We start from the raw sequence: 17,524 nt of genomic DNA, 5'->3' as shown, positions 1-17,524 counted from the left end.
CTAGATAATTGTGTTTGATATTGTACATAAGGGCTTTATTTTTCTTATTTCTAAGTATTTATTGTTAATACACAAGAAAACCATTGTTTGGTTTATATTTATCTTCTGTATAGCCACTTTGCTCCTAATTCTAGTATTTTACTTAAATCCATTTTCTTTCCTATTGTATATAATCACATAGTATGCAAATAATTGTTTTGCTTCCTCTTTTCTAATTGTTTAAAATCTGAGTTTTCACTTCATTTTGTACTGTATTTGCCTAAGCTTCCAGAGTAATGCTGAATTCATGTATTTAACAAATATTCAGTGGCTGTTTTCCATGTTTCAGATTCCATGGAAAGCACTTGATAAATGGGATAAACCAACAGACAGCAGAGCCATGGACCCTGTCCTTACAGAACTTTAAAACTAGTTTCATGGTCTTAACATAGTATCTATCAAATGTTGTGTGTGGGTTTATGTTATTTGGAGAAGATGTTATAGCTTTCATTAGATTATCAGAAAGAGTTTATGACCATAAAAGGTTGAGAATCATTAGTCCTAATTTATGGTGATAAATTTAAACTTTATTTATATTCTGATTAATTTTACTTCATAATGATTTAAATGTTCTTATCCTCTACTATAAACTTTATATATTTGAAAGTAACTATGGTCACATTATCAATTTCCTTAATGTATTCATATTTTAAAAATTACCCACATTCTAAAATATCAGTTATTACTTTTCTATAGGACTCTGTTAAAATAACCTACACATTATAAAGAAGACTCTTTATAAATTTTAAAAACAATATTTTAAGTGTTAAAAGACAATATTGAAAACACAATTCAAGTTACAAATTAGTCACCCATGATTTCTAAGAAACATAGGAATAAATTGGCTTATGGTTTGCAATCTTAACTTGTGATTATTTATTCTAGACTAAAGATTAGGTATTTAAATAAATGTGCTTAAGTGAAAAATAAACAAATAGGCGTGTATGTGTTTGTTTGTTTGTTCTTTTGCCAGCAATTATTCTTTGCACATTTCTATTACCTGATTGCTAGGGAAGACAGCAGGACTTTCTCAGGGTTTGGTATAATGTCTGCAGGAGCACTTTGTCACTTGAGAGAACAGAGTAAAGAGTCTAGCCAGCTGGGTGGCTCTCCACAAACAAAACAAGGTTGAACAATGTGAGAGATGCCCACTCTTGAGGACAAAGAACAAGCCTCACTTCCCCACTGCCTCTCTCACTTTACCCCACAATAGCATGCCAGTAGGTATGCAGTCCTGGACCAGCAGATGAGTTGCTTCATAGAGTCAGTCATTTCAAATCCTTGAAAGTATTTTGAATGGAGCTATAAAAAGTTAAAGCATTGAACATTCCCTTCTCAAGTTATTATCTGTAAGGGTTCAATCTGCCATTTTAGGAAATTCACTTTCCATCTGTTTGCCTAATTTATTTACAAATAAACTAGAGAGATTCTTTCAAAGGTTGATGAGAAGTGGCTAGACTTGTAATTGGAATCACTGACCCTCATTGAATGGATTTTAGCCACAATATGAAGAGGAAAAGACAAAGATAGTGGATGCTATGTGTGATTTAAAACAAAACGAAATTACCAAGACAGTTAAATATGACAGTACAGTTAGAATGTGATTGAGAAAAGAGAACAGGGCAACAGGTATATTCTTCCTTCTCTTTTCAGTCTCTTCAGTTTATCCCTTCAGGTGTTGTACAATATTACATAATTATTATTTTTAGGTCAATGAAATAATTATACTCTAAAGGCATTTATCCATTCAAGAATTTAAAAAGTGTTCATTGAGTATTTCCTGTGTAAAGGCAGGTGGTAGCTTCTGGAGCTTTCCCTTTTGAAGCTTATAGACCAATGGGGGCATCATGCACTGATAATTGTTTAATCATAAAATCCAATGCTTGTAATGAAAGAAAGGCACAGGGAACTATGAAAGTGCAATAGGAAAACCTGATTTCACCTCTGGATTGAGAGACAACTTCTCTAAGGAACGTTTAGGTTCCACTCTGAGAAATGCATGTGTTAGACACAGAAAAGCATGCGATAGGCAAGCAGGAATTAGACAAAGCAGAACCTTGTGGCTCACATTAACACATTTATTATTATTATTATTATTATTTTAAATTTAGTGGGCCATAAATGGAGGAGGAGCATATCATATTCCCAATATTAAGAACCACTGTAACTTCAGTTTGGGAATATTAAAAAGATCTGGAGATCAATAGTGGTGATGATTACACAACAATGTGAGTATACTTAATGCCACTGAACTATACACTTAAAAATGTTAAAATGGTAAGTATTATGATGTACATATTTTACCACAATAACAAAATAATATGCTCAATTCTCTCTGAAAATATGCCCTTACATGGATAATTATATTAACCATCTCAGCGTGTTATGATAGTATTAAAAGAGGTAATTCACGTAAAGAACTTGACAGATACCCTGGCAGAGTTGAACTATTGTATGTATATTCCAATGATGAGAAGAATGAAGATGACCACTGTGCTGTGGATGAAGATGTTAGGATCCAAATACCACCATTTATTATCATTGGCAAGTAGTGTAACTGCTTAACTTCATTTTCTTGATTTGGTTTTTGGCATGAAAAGCAGTTACCTATACGTTATTGTGAAGGTGAAAGATATGTAAAACATATCTGCCCAGTATCTGGAAAGTAGTAGGTGTTCAACAAATAAGTAATTTCTTTTACTGGACTACTACTCATGGGATATTAATCCCTAAAACTATACAAAAATTATCAATAAAAATCACATACAAATATATCTGTTGTAAATTCTAAGAATAATAAAGATACTGGACTAGTCCTGAAGTCATTTGTAAGGATAGTGATTGCTGGATCATATGCTATAAGTATGTTTAATTTTGTAAGAAATTGTCAACCTGTCTTTGAAAGTAGCTTACCATTTTTGCATTCCCACTAGCATTGAATAAGATTTCCAGTTGCTCCGTACTCCTCACCAGCACTTGGTGTTGCCAGTGTTCTGGATTTGAACCATTCTAATACATGCGTAGTGATATTTTCTTGTTTTGATTTGCAATTCCCTAATACATGACATGTTGAACATCTTTTCATGTGCTTATCTGCCATCTGTATATCTTCTTTGATGATGTGTCTATTCAGATCTTTTGCCCATTTTTTTAATTGGGTTGTTTTCTTGTTGTTGAGTTTTAAGAGTTCTTTGTACATTTTAGATACTAGTTCTTTATCAAATATATCTTTTACAAATATTTTCTCCCATTCTGTGACTTGCCTTTTAATTCTCTTGATACTGTTTTTGCAGAGCAGGAACTTTTATTTTAATGAAATCCAACTTATCAATTATTTTCTCCATGGATTGTGCCTTTGTGCCTTTGGTGTTGTATGTACACAAGGTCACCTAGGTTTTCTCCTATGTTACTTTCTAGGAGTTTTGTAGTTTTGCATTTTACATTTAGGTCTGTGATCCATTTTATGAAGAGTGTAAAGTCTGTGTCTAAAGTCATATTTTGCATGTGGATATCCAGTTGTTCCAGCAACATTTGTTGAAAAGATGATCTTAGCTCCATTGTACTGCCTTTGCTCCTTTGTGAAGATCAGCTGACTATACTTAAGTGGGTCTATTTCTGGGCTCTCTATTCTGTTCCATTGATCTGTTTTTCTTTTGCCAGTATCAGTCTGTGATTCATCAGTCTTATACAATTCACAGCACTCACCATAGCACATACCCTCCCCAACGTCCATCACCCAGCCACCCCGTCCCTCCCACCACCCCAACCCCCCACCCCCTACTCCAGCAACCCTCAAGTTTGTTTCCTGAGATTGGGTCTCCTATGGTTTGTCTCCCTTTCTGGTTTCATCTTGTTTCATTTTTCCCTCCCTTCCTCTATGATCCTCTGTTTTGTTTCTCAAATTCCTCAGTCAGTGAGATCAAATGATACATGTCTTTCTCTGACTTATTTCGCTTAGCATAATTCTCTCTAGTTCCATCCACATCATTGCAAATGGCAAGATTTCGGTTTTTTGATAGCTGCATAATATTCCTTTGCATATATATACACCACATCTTCTTTATCTATTCATCTGTTGGTGGACATCTTGGCTCTTTCCATAGTTTGGCTATTGTGGACATTGCTGCTATAAACACTGGGGTGCATGTGCTCCTTCAGATCCCTACATTTGTATCTTTGGGGTAAATACCCAGTAGTGCAATTGATGGGTTGTAGGGTAGCTCTATTTCCAACTTTTTTTTTTTTTAAAGATTTTATTTATTTATTCGAGACAGAGAGAATGAGAGACAGAGAGCATGAGAGGGAGGAGGGTCAGAGGGAGAAGCAGACTCCCCGCCAAGCAGGGAGCCCGATGCGGGACTCGATCCCGGGACTCCAGGATCATGACCTGAGCCGAAGGCAGTCGCTTAACCAACTGAGCCACCCAGGCGCCCTATTTCCAACTTTTTGAGGAACCTCCATACTGTTTTCCAGAGTGGCTGCACCAGCTTGCATTCCCACCAACAGTGTAGGAGGGTTCCCCTTTCTCCGCATCCCCGCCAACATCTGTCGTTTCCTGACTTGTTAATTTTAGCCATTCCGACTGGTGTGAGGTGGTATCTCATTGAGGTTTTGATTTGGATTTCCCTGGTGCCAAATGATACTGAGCACTTTTTCATGTGTCTGTTGGCCATATGGATGTCTTCTTTGCAGAAATGTCTGTTCACGTCTTCTGCCCATTTCTTGATTAGATTATTTGTTCTTTGGGTGTTGAGTCTGATAAGTTCTTTATAGATTTTGGATACTAGCCCTTTAACTGATATGTCATTTGCAAGTATTTTTTCCTATTCTGTCAGTTGTCTTTTGATTTTGTTGATGTTTCCTTTGTTGTGCAGAAGCTTTTTATCTGGATGAAGTCCCAATAGTTCATTTTTGCCGTTGCTTCCCTTGCCTTTGGCAATGTTTCTAGGAAGAAGTTGCTGCGGCTGAGGTCGAAGAGGTTGCTGCCTGTGTTCTCTTCAAGGATTTTGATGGATTCCTGTCTCACATTTAGGTCTTTCATCCATTTTGCATCTATTTTTGTGTGTGGTATAAAGAAATGATCCAGTTTAATTTTTCTGCATGTGGCTGTCCAATTTTCCCAATACCATTTGTCAGAGAGACTGTCTTTTTTCTATTGGACACTCTTTCCTGCTTTGTCGAAGATTCGTTGACCATAGAGCTGAGGGTGCATTTCTGGCTGTCTATTCTGTTCCATTGATCTATTTGTCTGTTTTTGTGCCAGTACCATACCATCTTGATGATTACAGCTTTGTAATAGAGCTTGAAGTCCAGAATTGTGATGCCACCAGCTTTGCCTTTCTTTTTCAACATTCCTCTGGCTTTTCAAGGTCTTTTATAGTTCCATACAAATTTTAGGATTATTTGTTCCATTTCTGTGAAAAAAGTTGGTGGTATTTTGATAGGGATTGCATTGAATGTGTAGATTGCTCTAGGTAGCATAGACATTTTCACAATATTTGTTCTTCCAATCCATGAGCATGGAACATTTTTCCATTTCTTTGTGTCTTCCTCAATTTCTTTCATGAGTATTCTGTTTTCTGAGTACAGATTCTTTGCCTCTTTGGTTAGATTTATTCCTAAGTATCTTATGGTTTGGGATGCAATTGTAAATGGATCTACTCCTTAATTTTTCTTTCTTCTGTCTTGTTGTTGGTATATATAAATGCAACTGATTTCTGTGCATTGATTTTATATCCTGCCACTTTACTGAATTCCTGAATGAGTTCTAGCAGTTTTGGGGTGGAGTCTTTTGGGTTTTCCACATAAAGTATCATATCATCTGCAAAGAGTGAGAGTTTGACTTCTTTGCCAATTCAGATGCCTTTTATTTCTTTTTGTTGTCTGATTGCTGAGGCTAGGACTTCTAGTACTATGTTGAATAACAGTGCTGATAGTGGACATCCCTGCCGTGTTTCTGACCTTAGGGGAAAAGCTCTCAGTTTTTCCCCATTGAGAATGATATTTGCTGTGGGTTTTTCATAGATGGTTTTTATGATATTGAGGTATGTACCCTCTAGCGCTACACTGTGAAGAGTTTTAATCAAGAAAGGATGCTGTACTTTGTCAAATGTTTTTTCTGCATCTATTGAGAGGATCATATGGTTCTTGTTCTTTCTTTTATTAATGTATTGTATCACATTGATTGATTTGCAGATGTTGAACCAACCTTGGTGAATAATCCTTTTAATGTACTGTAATAATATGAAACACTTCACGAATTTGTGTGTCATCCTTGCACAGGGGTCATGCTAATCTTCTCTGTATCATTCCAATTTTAGTATATGTGCTGCCGAAGCAAGCACTCTCCTTTAATATTGTTTTGGTGATTCTGGTTCTATTACCTCTCCATCTAAACTTTAGAATTGGTTTGTCAACCCACAAAATAACATAAGATAACTTGCTGGGATTTTGATTGGGATTGTATTGAATCTATAGATCAAGTTGGGAAGAACTGATGTCTTGACAATGTTGACTCTTCTACCTTTTCACCTTTGCATGAAAATTTGCTAAGCGTGCCTGGGTGGCTCAGTCAGTTAAGCGTCTGCCTTCGGCTCAAGTCATGATCCCAGGGTCCTGGGATAGAGGCCTACATCTGGCTCCCTGCTCAGTGGGGAGCCTGCTTCTCTCTCTCCCTCTGCCTATCACCCCTGCTCATGCTCTCTCTCTCTCTCAAATAAATTAATAAAATCTTTAAGAAAAGAAAATTTCTCCCTCTGCCTGCTGTTCTGCCTACTTGTGCTCTCTCTCTATCTCTGTCAAATAAATAGATAAAATCTTTTTTTAAAAAGTAATCTTTGCAAAGAAGTCTTAAAAAAAAAAGAAAATTTGATAAAATACTTGTTTAATGAAAGAATAAATTGAACTCTTCCATACCATAGCCATATCTCAAGAGTTTATCCTCTTTCTGCAGCTTAGCTCTAGCCAAATAACCAGCTGGCTGATAAAGTTAAATATCTAACACCAAGAAGTTGCCTCTTTGCATTAGGCCAGTCTGAAGATAAAGGATGCATAGATTAGACAGATGCAATTACCAGAAGGTGGCAGGAAGGACATAACTACAGTGTAGCTGAGCTTATCATAGGTTAAAAAAACTATGTCACTGTGTACACCCTAAATATGTTGTGATCAATGGGGGTTTTCAGCTTTATAAAATAATATGTATGTTTCCTGGAAACAAACTGACGGTTACAGAAGGGATGGGGTAGAGGGATAGAGTAGCTGGGTGATGGGTATTAAGGAGGGCACATGTTGTGGTGAGCACTGGGTGTTATTTACAACTAATGAATCATTGAACACTACATCAAAGCTAATGATGTACTATATGTTGGCTAACTGAACATAATAAAAAAATAAAATAAATAAAATAATATGTATGTTCTAGATGAGTCAGGGGAGTTTCTTATTTTCAGCAAAACATTAGGTACTGACTCCTATTCAAATAAAAATACTAATTGCCAAAAATGAAATGGAATCATTCCCAAAGGAGACACACCAACAGGAGATGATAGAACCATAATTAAACAATCATTACTATTTTAAAGATCTGAGGATGAGTGCATATAGTAATTCACAAACCTCCTGTGTGTACATTAGGAATAATAAATGATTTAGTTAAGATATTTTCCATTGACAAAAATACTGATTATTTTGGGGGGATGTAACTTATTCCACAACTCTTAGTTTATTTTTTTAATTATGTTATGTTAATCACCATAATTACATCATTAGTTTTTGATGTAGTGTTCCATGATTCATTGTTTGCATATAACACCCAGTTCTCCATGCAGTACGTGTCCTCTTTAATACCCATCACCAGGCTAACCCATCCCCCCCACCCATCTCCCTCTAGAACTCTCAGTTTGTTTCTCAGAATCTATAGCCTCTCATGGTTCATCTCCCCTTCCGATTTCCCCCCCTTCATTTTTCCCTTCCTACTATCATTTTTTTTTTAACACATAATGTATTATTGGTTTCAGAGGTACAGGTCTGTGATTCATCAGTCTTCCACAATTCACAGCGCTCACCATAGCACATACCCTCCCCAGTGTCTATCACCCAGCCACCCCATCCCTCCCACCCCCCACCACTCCAGCAACCCTCAGTTTGTTTCCTGAGATTGAGAATTCCTCATATCAGTGAGATCATATGATACATGTCTTTCTCTGATTGATTTATTTCACTTAGCATAATACCTTCTAGTTCCATCTGCGTCGTTGCAAATGGCAAGATTTCATTCCTTTTGATGGCTGCATAATATTCCATTGTATATATATATACACACACCACATCTTCTGTATCCATTCATCTGTTGATGGACATCTTGGCTCTTTCCATAGTTTGGCTATTGTGGACATTGCTGCTATAAACACTGGGGCACATGTACCCCTTCAGATCACTCCATTTGTATCCTTGGGGTAAATACCCAATAGTGCAATTGCTGGGTTGTATGGTAGCTCTATTTCCAACTTTTTGAGGAACTCCATACTGTTTTCCAGAGTGGCTGTACCAGCTTGCATTCCCACCAACAGTGTAGGAGGGTTCCCCTTTCTCCGCATCCCCGCCAACATCTGTCGTTTCCTGACTTGTTAATTTTAGCCATTCTGACTGGTGTGACATGGTATCTCATTGAGGTTTTGATTTGGATTTCCCTGGTGTCAAGCAATGTTGAGCACTTTTTCATGTGTCTGTTGGCCATATGGATGTCTTTTTTGCAGAAATGTCTGTTCATGTCTTCTGCCCATTTCTTGATTGGATTATTTGTTCTTTGGGTGTTGAGTCTTATAAGTTCATTATAGATTTTGGATACTAACCCTTTATCTGATATGTCATTTGCAAGTATCTTCTCACATTCTGTCAGTTGTCTTTTGGTTTTGTTGACTGTTTCCTTTGCTGTGCAAAAACTTTTTATCTTGATGAAGTCTGAATAGTTCATTTTTGCCCTTGCTTCCCTTGCCTTTGGTGATGTTTCTAGGAAGAAGTTGCTGCAGCTGAGGCCGAAGAGGTTGCTGCCTGTGATCTCTAGGATTTTGATGGACTCCTGTCTCACATTTAGGTCTTTCATCCATTCTGAGTCTATTTTTGTGTGTGGTGTAAGAGAATGGTCCAGTTTCATTCTTCTGCATGTGGCTGTCCAATTTTCCCAACACCATTTGTTGAAGAGACTGTCTTTTTTTCCATTGGACATTCTTTCCTGCTTTGTTGAAGATTAGTTGACCATTGAGCTGATGGTCCATTTCTGGGCTCTCTATTCTGTTCCATTGATCTATGTGTCTGTTTTTGTGCTGTACGGAAAGCTTTCAGGGAACAAAAGCTACCAAGAGCAAACCCGAGTATATTACTTAGCCTGGCCCCGCAAGGGCAGGGCAATGCCGCCTGGGGCAAAGACATTTGAGAACCACTGCAACAGGCCCCTCCCCCAGAAAATCAGCAAGAACAGCCAGCCAAGACCAAGTTTACCAATCAATGAGAACAGCAGAACTCCAGCACTAGGGGAATACAGCACATAGAATTCATGGCTTTTTTCCCCCCTGATTCTTTAGTCTTTCAAAGTTAATTTTTTTAATTTTCTTTTTTTTCTTCTTCTATTTTTTTTGAATTTTTCTTTTTCCCTTTTCAACCAACATCTTTTTTTTTTTTTTATGTAGTGTTCCAGGATTCATTATTTGCATATAACATCAATGCAACCAACATTTTATCAATCCCTTTTTTAAAAGTCTTTTTTATTTTTCATTTTTAGAGTCATATTCTATCCCTTCATAGTAGTTAACTTTATTTTTGGTATATATAAGTTGTTCTCTCTTAAAATTTTGGGGTACAGTTTCTTCTAACAAAATATACCCTGAATTTCTAGTGTATGGCTTTGTTCTAGTCTCCTGCCTGACCACATTTTCTCCTTTTTTTTTTAATTTCTCTTCTTTCCTTTTCAACCAACTTCTTATTTTATCAATTCCTTTTATAAAATCTTTTATAATTTTCATCTTTACAGTCATATATTACATTCCTTCATTGTATTAACCCTTATTTTTGTACATATATAAGTTGTTCTTTAAAATTTTGGAAGTCACTTTCTTCTAACAGACCAAAATATGCCCAAAATCTGGTGTGTGGCACTGATCTATTCACCAGCCTGATCATATTTGATCATATTCTTTTTTTTTTTTTCTCTTCTTTCCCTTTCTTTTCCCCTGGTTTCAGGTCTCTTCTGATTTGTTTAGTGTATATTTTTCCTGGGTTGTTGTTACCCTGTTAGCATTTTGTTCTCTCATTCATCAAGTTTCTTCTGGATAAAATGACAAGATGGAAAAACTCACCTCAAAAAAAAGAACAAGAGGCAGTACCGACTGCCAAGGACCTAATCAATAAGGACATTGGCAAGATGTCAGAACTAGAGTTCAGAATGATAATTTTAAAGATACTAGCTGGGCTTGAAAAAAGCATGGAAGACATTAGAGAAACCCTTTCTGGAGAAATAAAAGAACTAAAATTTAACCAAGTCAAAATCAAAAAGGCTATTAATGAAGTGCAATCAAAAATGGAGGCTCTAACTGCTAGGATAAATGAGGCAGAAGAAAGAATTAGTGATATAGAAGACCAAATGATGGAAAATAACGAAGCTGAGAAAAAGAGAGATAAACAACTACTGGATCACGAGGGCAGAATTCGAGAGATAAGTGATACCATAAGATGAAACAATATTAGAATAATTGGGATCCCAGAAGAAGAAGAAAGAGAGAGAGGGGCAGAAGGTATATTGGAGCAAATTATAGCAGAGAACTTCCCTAATTTGGGGAAGGAAACAGGTATCAAAATCCAGGAGGCACAGAGAACCCTCCTCAAAATCAATTAAAATAGGTCAACACCCCAACATCTAATAGTAAAACTTACGAGTCTCAGAGACAAAGAGAAAATCCTGAAAACAGCTCGGGAGAAGAGATATGTAACCTACAATAGTAGAAACATTAGATTGGCAACAGACCTATCCACAGAGACCTGGCAGGCCAGAAAGGACTGGCAGGATATATTCAGAGCACTAAATGAGAAAAATATGCAGCCAAGAATACTATATCCAGCCAGGCTGTCATTGAAAATAGAAGGAGAGATAAAAAGCTTCCAGGACAAACAAAAACTAAAAGAATTTGCAAACACGAAACCAGCCCTACAAGAAATATTGAAAGGGGTCCTCTAAGCAAAGAGAGAGCCTAAAAGTAACATAGACCAGAAAGGAACAGAGACAATATACAGTAACAACTCTTAGTTTCTTAAGAAACTCACTTTTACAAGGGCAAGAGTTTTGCAACCTGAAACTTTTAACTTTTTAGTTGACCTGACTGTGAGTTTGCCACATCTTATTATGTAATGTATTTAAAAAGAAATATAAAAGGCAGTACATGGTGCTTTTGTTTTTGCTGGAATGCTGAGAGTCAAAGAGGTTCAATTTAGCAGAATATAAATCACTAGCAGAATTATAAATCAATTCTTCTTCCTAAAAATTCAAGACACACTAAACAAATGGAACTCAAAAATGAGAACTGGAGAGTGAATAAACAAAAGCATGATGGGTTGAAAGCAAAATGTATCTATTGATAGAAAAAAATACTTATTAAAATACCAAAAATATTAAGCAGGAATATCCTGGTTATTATTATTATTAAAAATTTCAGATATAATTCAAATATAAATAAAGAATGAATGGTCACTTAGATAATTCACGTTAAAATATTTATTTTGCCTAAAGTTTACTGCTTAATTGTGTAACCTTTTTTTTTTTCACCTTAACTGTGGAGATCATTATATCATTTCTGTATAATCATGTAAGGAGTTTAATTTTCAAGCTAAATCAAAATCGCTTAAAATGTTGATGGTTTAAGATTTGGGGATATAAATATGGACATATTGAATTCAATCCTGATACTTTATTGAATAAGACTAAAAGTCTTTTAGTAGCCTTAATAAGTCTTATGCATTCAAAATTAGCTCACAAAAATAAGAGAGGATGAATTACTGCATTCTCAAACCTATGAGTTTCTAACATCTTTACTCTAAGGAACTAAGAAACTACGGTAGTGATAGTCCTTAAATCTTTGAAACACCAAGCAACATTTTTAAAAATCTGTTTTAATTCAGCAGGGATTTTTGAGCCAAAGCCAAAAGTATTTCTTCTAAACTCATAGAAACTTGAAGAAAGTAAATAATTCTGGCAATTGAGCAAAGGGCTGCAGGGCTCCTGCCAATAGGTACAGCTGTCACTGCTTTCTTCCCTTATTTTTTTAGTTAGTGAGAGGGCCATGTTGGGGGGAAAAATCATTTGGGGTTTATATTTCTGCTGTTTATTTTATTTTCCTTTCATTTTTCCATTGCATAAGACAAATTGACTTGGAAGTTTTACCTGTTATTGGACTTCAAATGTTATCTCTAGGAAATCAACCTATTCCCAACCCCAACACCCTCCATATTTTGTTCTCATTTATTCAGATGTTTACTTGGTATTGCCCCTTGGATGTATAAGGGGAAACTGAAACCTACCACATACTCAAAACTAAATCTTTGGTCAACTCACTTTTTCACCAAACGCTGCTTCCCCTTTGCCAAGTAGCAGTGCCTTCCAAACCAACGGGCAAGTCAAGAGGTGAGAACTCATCCCTGACCTCCCCCCTTTCCCGCACCTCCTACTTTCAAGCAGAGTTTATTTCTCACAGGTCTGGAGCCCCCTTGAAGCTGAGGACCATATATTTTGGGTCTGTTGAATCTCTAAGGACCTAACACAGGGTACAGGATAGACCCTTAAATATTTTTAAACAAATCAAATTGCCTACATAACTGTTTCTACATTTGCTAACTAAATTACTGATTTTATATATCTACAGCGCAAATTGTATTGGCAACTGCACAGCATTAGAGAATCCATTAGATCTTGGAAGAGAAATGGTGTCATATCATTCCTCCCATTTGTAGAAATGCATGGAATTATGCTCAATCCAATGTTAACTGTTTAAAGCGAATCTTGTGCTTAACAGCTTCTAAATGAAGGCAGTTACATAGACATTCACAGGTGTGGTGCTTTTTCTTTTAATTATCAGTTTCTTCTATGATATATCTTCAGTGCCATTAAATACACACATACCCACTCACATGCACATGCACACACGTATTTATTGATCACACATGATGCAAAGTATTTAAGACCCAATAGGAATATGAAAATATATATATGTCATGTTCTTTTTCCTCAATAATTTCTAATCTAGCTAGAGGTGAAGAGGAACTAATACAGGTGTCTTGTGTACATTTTTCATGTAATTCTCACAAGTACATATTAATATTTCCATTTGCCAATTGCTGATATAACTTGCCCAAATGAAATAGTCATATGAAATAATTCTGACTGCATCTACACTCTTGTGTTTTAATCTCATTGCCTTTTGATAATATAAAAATCTAAAATGCTCTTACCATATGCCCAGACTTTCCAGGACAGTTTTATAGTCAGATGTTCTGCTATACTTATCCTCATAAGCCATCAAGACCTGTCAAAATACCAAATTTTGGCAAAGAAACACTTTTCCAAAATAATTTTTTTCTCAACCCCTGAAATTGTCTTCAAATATGTTTTCTAATAAAGTGTCCCTATATTCAGTTGGAAGTGGCTTTGCATTTGAAAGATAAGCAAGAACCTGATAATAAGGAATCCATGAGTGAGTCAAACAACTCACTCCATGATTTTATTTATTTATTTTTAAAGATTTTATTTATTTATTTGACAGAGAGAGTGGGAGAAGGAACATAAGCAGGGGGGAATAAGAGAGGGAGAAGCAGGTTCCCTACTCAGCAGGGAGCCAGATGCCAATGGGGGGCTCAATCCCAGGACCCTGGAAGGCAGCTATGCTCACCACTATACCACCAACGCAGATAATCCCAGGACCCTGGGATCACGACTTGAGCTGAAGGCAAATGACTGAGCCACCCAGGAGCCCCTCACTCCATGATTTTAGACAATGGAGAAAACCTCATATGAGGTTGCCAGAGGATAGACTTTCCTATAAAGATAAATCTTGATCTAGGTCTTGAAATATAGAAGAGATGTGTTTTCTCATCCATAAACTGAGGTTAATAATAATAACTGCATCATTGGTTCATATGAATATTACTTAATACTTAAGCTTCTAGAACAGAGCCTGGCTTGCAAGTTGACTGATGATGGAGTGTGTTTATCTTAACTATTAAACTAAGGACTATTTAATTAATCTTTTAATTTCTATAATATTTCTAATGATAATTATAATTATAGTATATACAATATGACTATAAAGTATAATATATACTATAATATTATAATTATGATTTCTATAACCTAGTATAATATATAGTATAACATATAAAATAGATATTTGTTGAATGAATTATGAAATGATGGTGTATCATTGACAAATTTGGGGGCAGAGAGTACAAGAGAGTTAACTTCTTTGAAGATCACATTAAATTTTGTATTATTCACTGAGCTTCAGATATTTGGATACATGTTCATTAAAATAATAAACTTATGGCACAGATTACTCTTGGTAACAGGGATCAGGGATAGATCCAGTGAGATTGCTCTGATCCTTGTGCCTAACTAGACTTTAAGTTTCTGAAGTTTGAGAATTTGTCTCCACTTCCGTTATCAAACTGGGGTTCATCTGTGCTCTTTCATATAGTAGGTGCTCAATAAATACTTGTTTGATAAGACTTACACTTGATACAAAGAAATAATTACTTATGTTAAGAGAGAATAAAGTTCTTATCAGAAACTGTGGAATCCCTCTCCCTTAGATTTCAGTTTTTGCATCAGCCACATCTTTGTTCTGAAATTATATATAAATGGAGGGATGTATCCACTCTTATCTTATTGGAAACTTAATATTTGATACAAATTTGAGTAACAAAGGATAAAGCTCTTTGTACAGCTCAAGACCATGTTGTTGCTGGCTGTAAATCTGAAACCTCCACATCAGGGCATCAAAATACAGGAGTTAGGGAGCTTCCTCAATATCTCTTCTGTCAATGGAACCATGAAAAGGAGACTGAAGAACAGAGTGTTCATCAACCAAAGCACGTAGGATTAAAGAGGATGATGATATTTTCTTGCAGAACAGTTCAGCAAGGGAAACTCACTCACTGCCTGTGGAAGGAACCAAAAGTTCAACACTTGGCATTTAAGTTTCCATAATTTGATTACACGCTTCTTCCCACTTATATTTTTCTAATGCTTGCTCACATGAGTTCATGCCCCGGCCATATTAAACTCTGGAGAGTTGTCTGAATTTAACCTTTACTTTCCTACTTTATGCTTTTACTATTGCCACTTCCATCTGCTTGCATAGATCTGCCTATCAAATATAGACCAATAATTTGCTTTTAGTAATTACTCCATAAATGTATTCAACAGACGTTAATTGAGTGCCTTCAATGTGTAAGGCTTTGCATTAGGCAATATGGAGTATAGAAAAAGGAATGAGACAAGCTGCAGTCGAGACGTTTAAATCTAGAAAGTCTCTCACTGAATGTATATCTTTGATTTACCAATATGTTTGCTGCTACTACAAAATGTCGTGACTTGTTAGGTGCTTCATAAATATGCATGGGATGAATGAATAATTAAAATTACCATCCAGCTACATTAATGATTACATTATTTTATAATCTTCAAAGAAATGAAACAAATTTCTTGGTCTTTGAATAGCACGCATTAAAAAGTGATAATCTGATTAAATAGCACAAATATTATATGTGTTTCAAAAATAAGTACTTGTGGAATTGTTTTAATAGAATTGAAGTGCATTTAAAAAATAATTCTCTTATATTGTTTCTAGCTATAGGGGGTTAAATTATTTTGGTAGGAATCATGCATCAGTTTAAGTACTGATACAATGACTTACAGCTAGTGACTCTTCTCTGTTGTTTAAAAAATAGAATGTCAAAGGTTATATCCTACTCTTTCCTTTTGTGTGGTATCTCTCTTAACCTGAACAGCAGCTAATAGGAGATATAAGATCATCAGGCTTGTTCTTTAATCATGGGTGGGTCTCTTGTCAGAAGACAGTAAGAAATTTTATGTGCTTTTAGATTGGTGGGGTAGAACAAACACCTGCTCTTTTACATGCAAGACATACAGATATCGTGCAGCAAGAAGCAGCTCCGACATCCTGAGCCTTTGCAGTTGCATTAGGGAGAATGGCTTCAAGTGGAGCTTCAGAAAGCAGAGTGGCAGTAACAGTGAAGCCTTTTTATTAGACGTGGCCATCTCTACAGAGGAATAAAGTCATACAAAGGAGAGATTACAGCCCAGGAAGTCTTTAAAACTCCCAGTGTAAATTGAGTGAGTGTTTCAGTCTGGTATGGTTTCTTCCCAGGTTTTGTTCTTTTGTGAATGTGTGGGAGAGCAAAAGGGAAAGAAGTTTGAAAGTTCTGTCTTGCTGGCATGGGAATTTTTTTTTCTGCTGTCAAAGACTTATTAAATCCTGTTTTGGATTTTTAGATGTGAACCACAGGGAAGGGATCATGGAACACATTTCTTTGTAGTAGTACAGCTATCTCAGATCAGTTTGAACTGCCGTTGGGCAACAAGACAAGTTAACAGCACATTCAGTCATGTCATTATAGTCCAACAGGTCTCATTTAACAGTAGGAACCCTTCCAGGTATTAGTCAAAGTGATGTATCAAAAGGCCTTATTCACTATGACATGGTAAAGTAAATCAGATGTAGACATACAGGATATTCAATTCTCACCCAGACCAAATGCCATAAAAAAGTACAGTGCAGACATAATTTCAAGAGGTAAATTATTAAATGTTGCATACCTTATGATATTTAGATTGTACTTGTTTTAAATGTGGCCTTATGAATTCAGAAAACATTTGATTGTTCTCTGTGAGTATTGGAAATATTCTCACCTTCACTTAATATACTTAATACAATAGTTTTTGAACTTTAGTATGCTTACAAATTACCTGGGAAGCTTGATTAAAATGTAGATACTTGGGTTATTTTCCCAGAGACTCTAACTTTCTTGGGAGTTTCTCAGAAATCTGTTTTTTTAAACAAGTACATCCAAATGCTGTTCAGGTAGGTGGCCCCTAGCCTGTGTTTTGGGAAGCAGTAACAGCATTTTGAAAAATATGCTGATTAACAAATATACAAAATATCCTTTCTTATAATCTAGAGCAAGGATAAATTCTAAGTATCTTTTAAAAAATAAACAGTGAAGAGTATAGGGCTTATATCTGTCTGGAATAGAAGGATTCACACCCTGACTCTGTGTATCTTTGGGCAATCCACATGATCCTGATGACTCAGTTCATCTCTAAAAATCTCAGCGACATTTGGTAGGATCAGATGAGATGATCTATAGATAAATAATTTGTAAAAAATTTAGCACATATGCTTGTTGTTGCTCCTTTACTGTCCCC

The 17,524-nt window shown here is 35.9% G+C and overlaps 1 protein-coding gene and 1 non-coding gene across 3 annotated transcripts in view; one reads left to right on the top strand and one right to left on the bottom strand.

Annotated features, from left to right (window-relative positions):
• CNTN1 (contactin 1) overlaps window positions 1–17,524 on the top strand; it is a 359,783-nt gene that overhangs the window by 165,646 nt on the left and 176,613 nt on the right. The gene's annotated exons all lie outside the window — the stretch shown is intronic.
• On the bottom strand, window positions 6,277–6,383 carry LOC123842381 (U6 spliceosomal RNA). The gene has a single exon (XR_006790399.1). It is a non-coding gene; the product is annotated as a U6 spliceosomal RNA (small nuclear RNA).

This window comes from Mirounga angustirostris, unplaced genomic scaffold (assembly GCF_029215605.1).
Source record: "Mirounga angustirostris isolate CCGP_5_RB_7025 unplaced genomic scaffold, mMirAng1.0.hap1 SCAF_5, whole genome shotgun sequence".
NCBI lineage: Eukaryota > Metazoa > Chordata > Mammalia > Carnivora > Phocidae > Mirounga > Mirounga angustirostris.
Note: the sequence above shows the minus strand (reverse complement) of the source record. Positions and strands in the feature narration are given on the sequence as shown.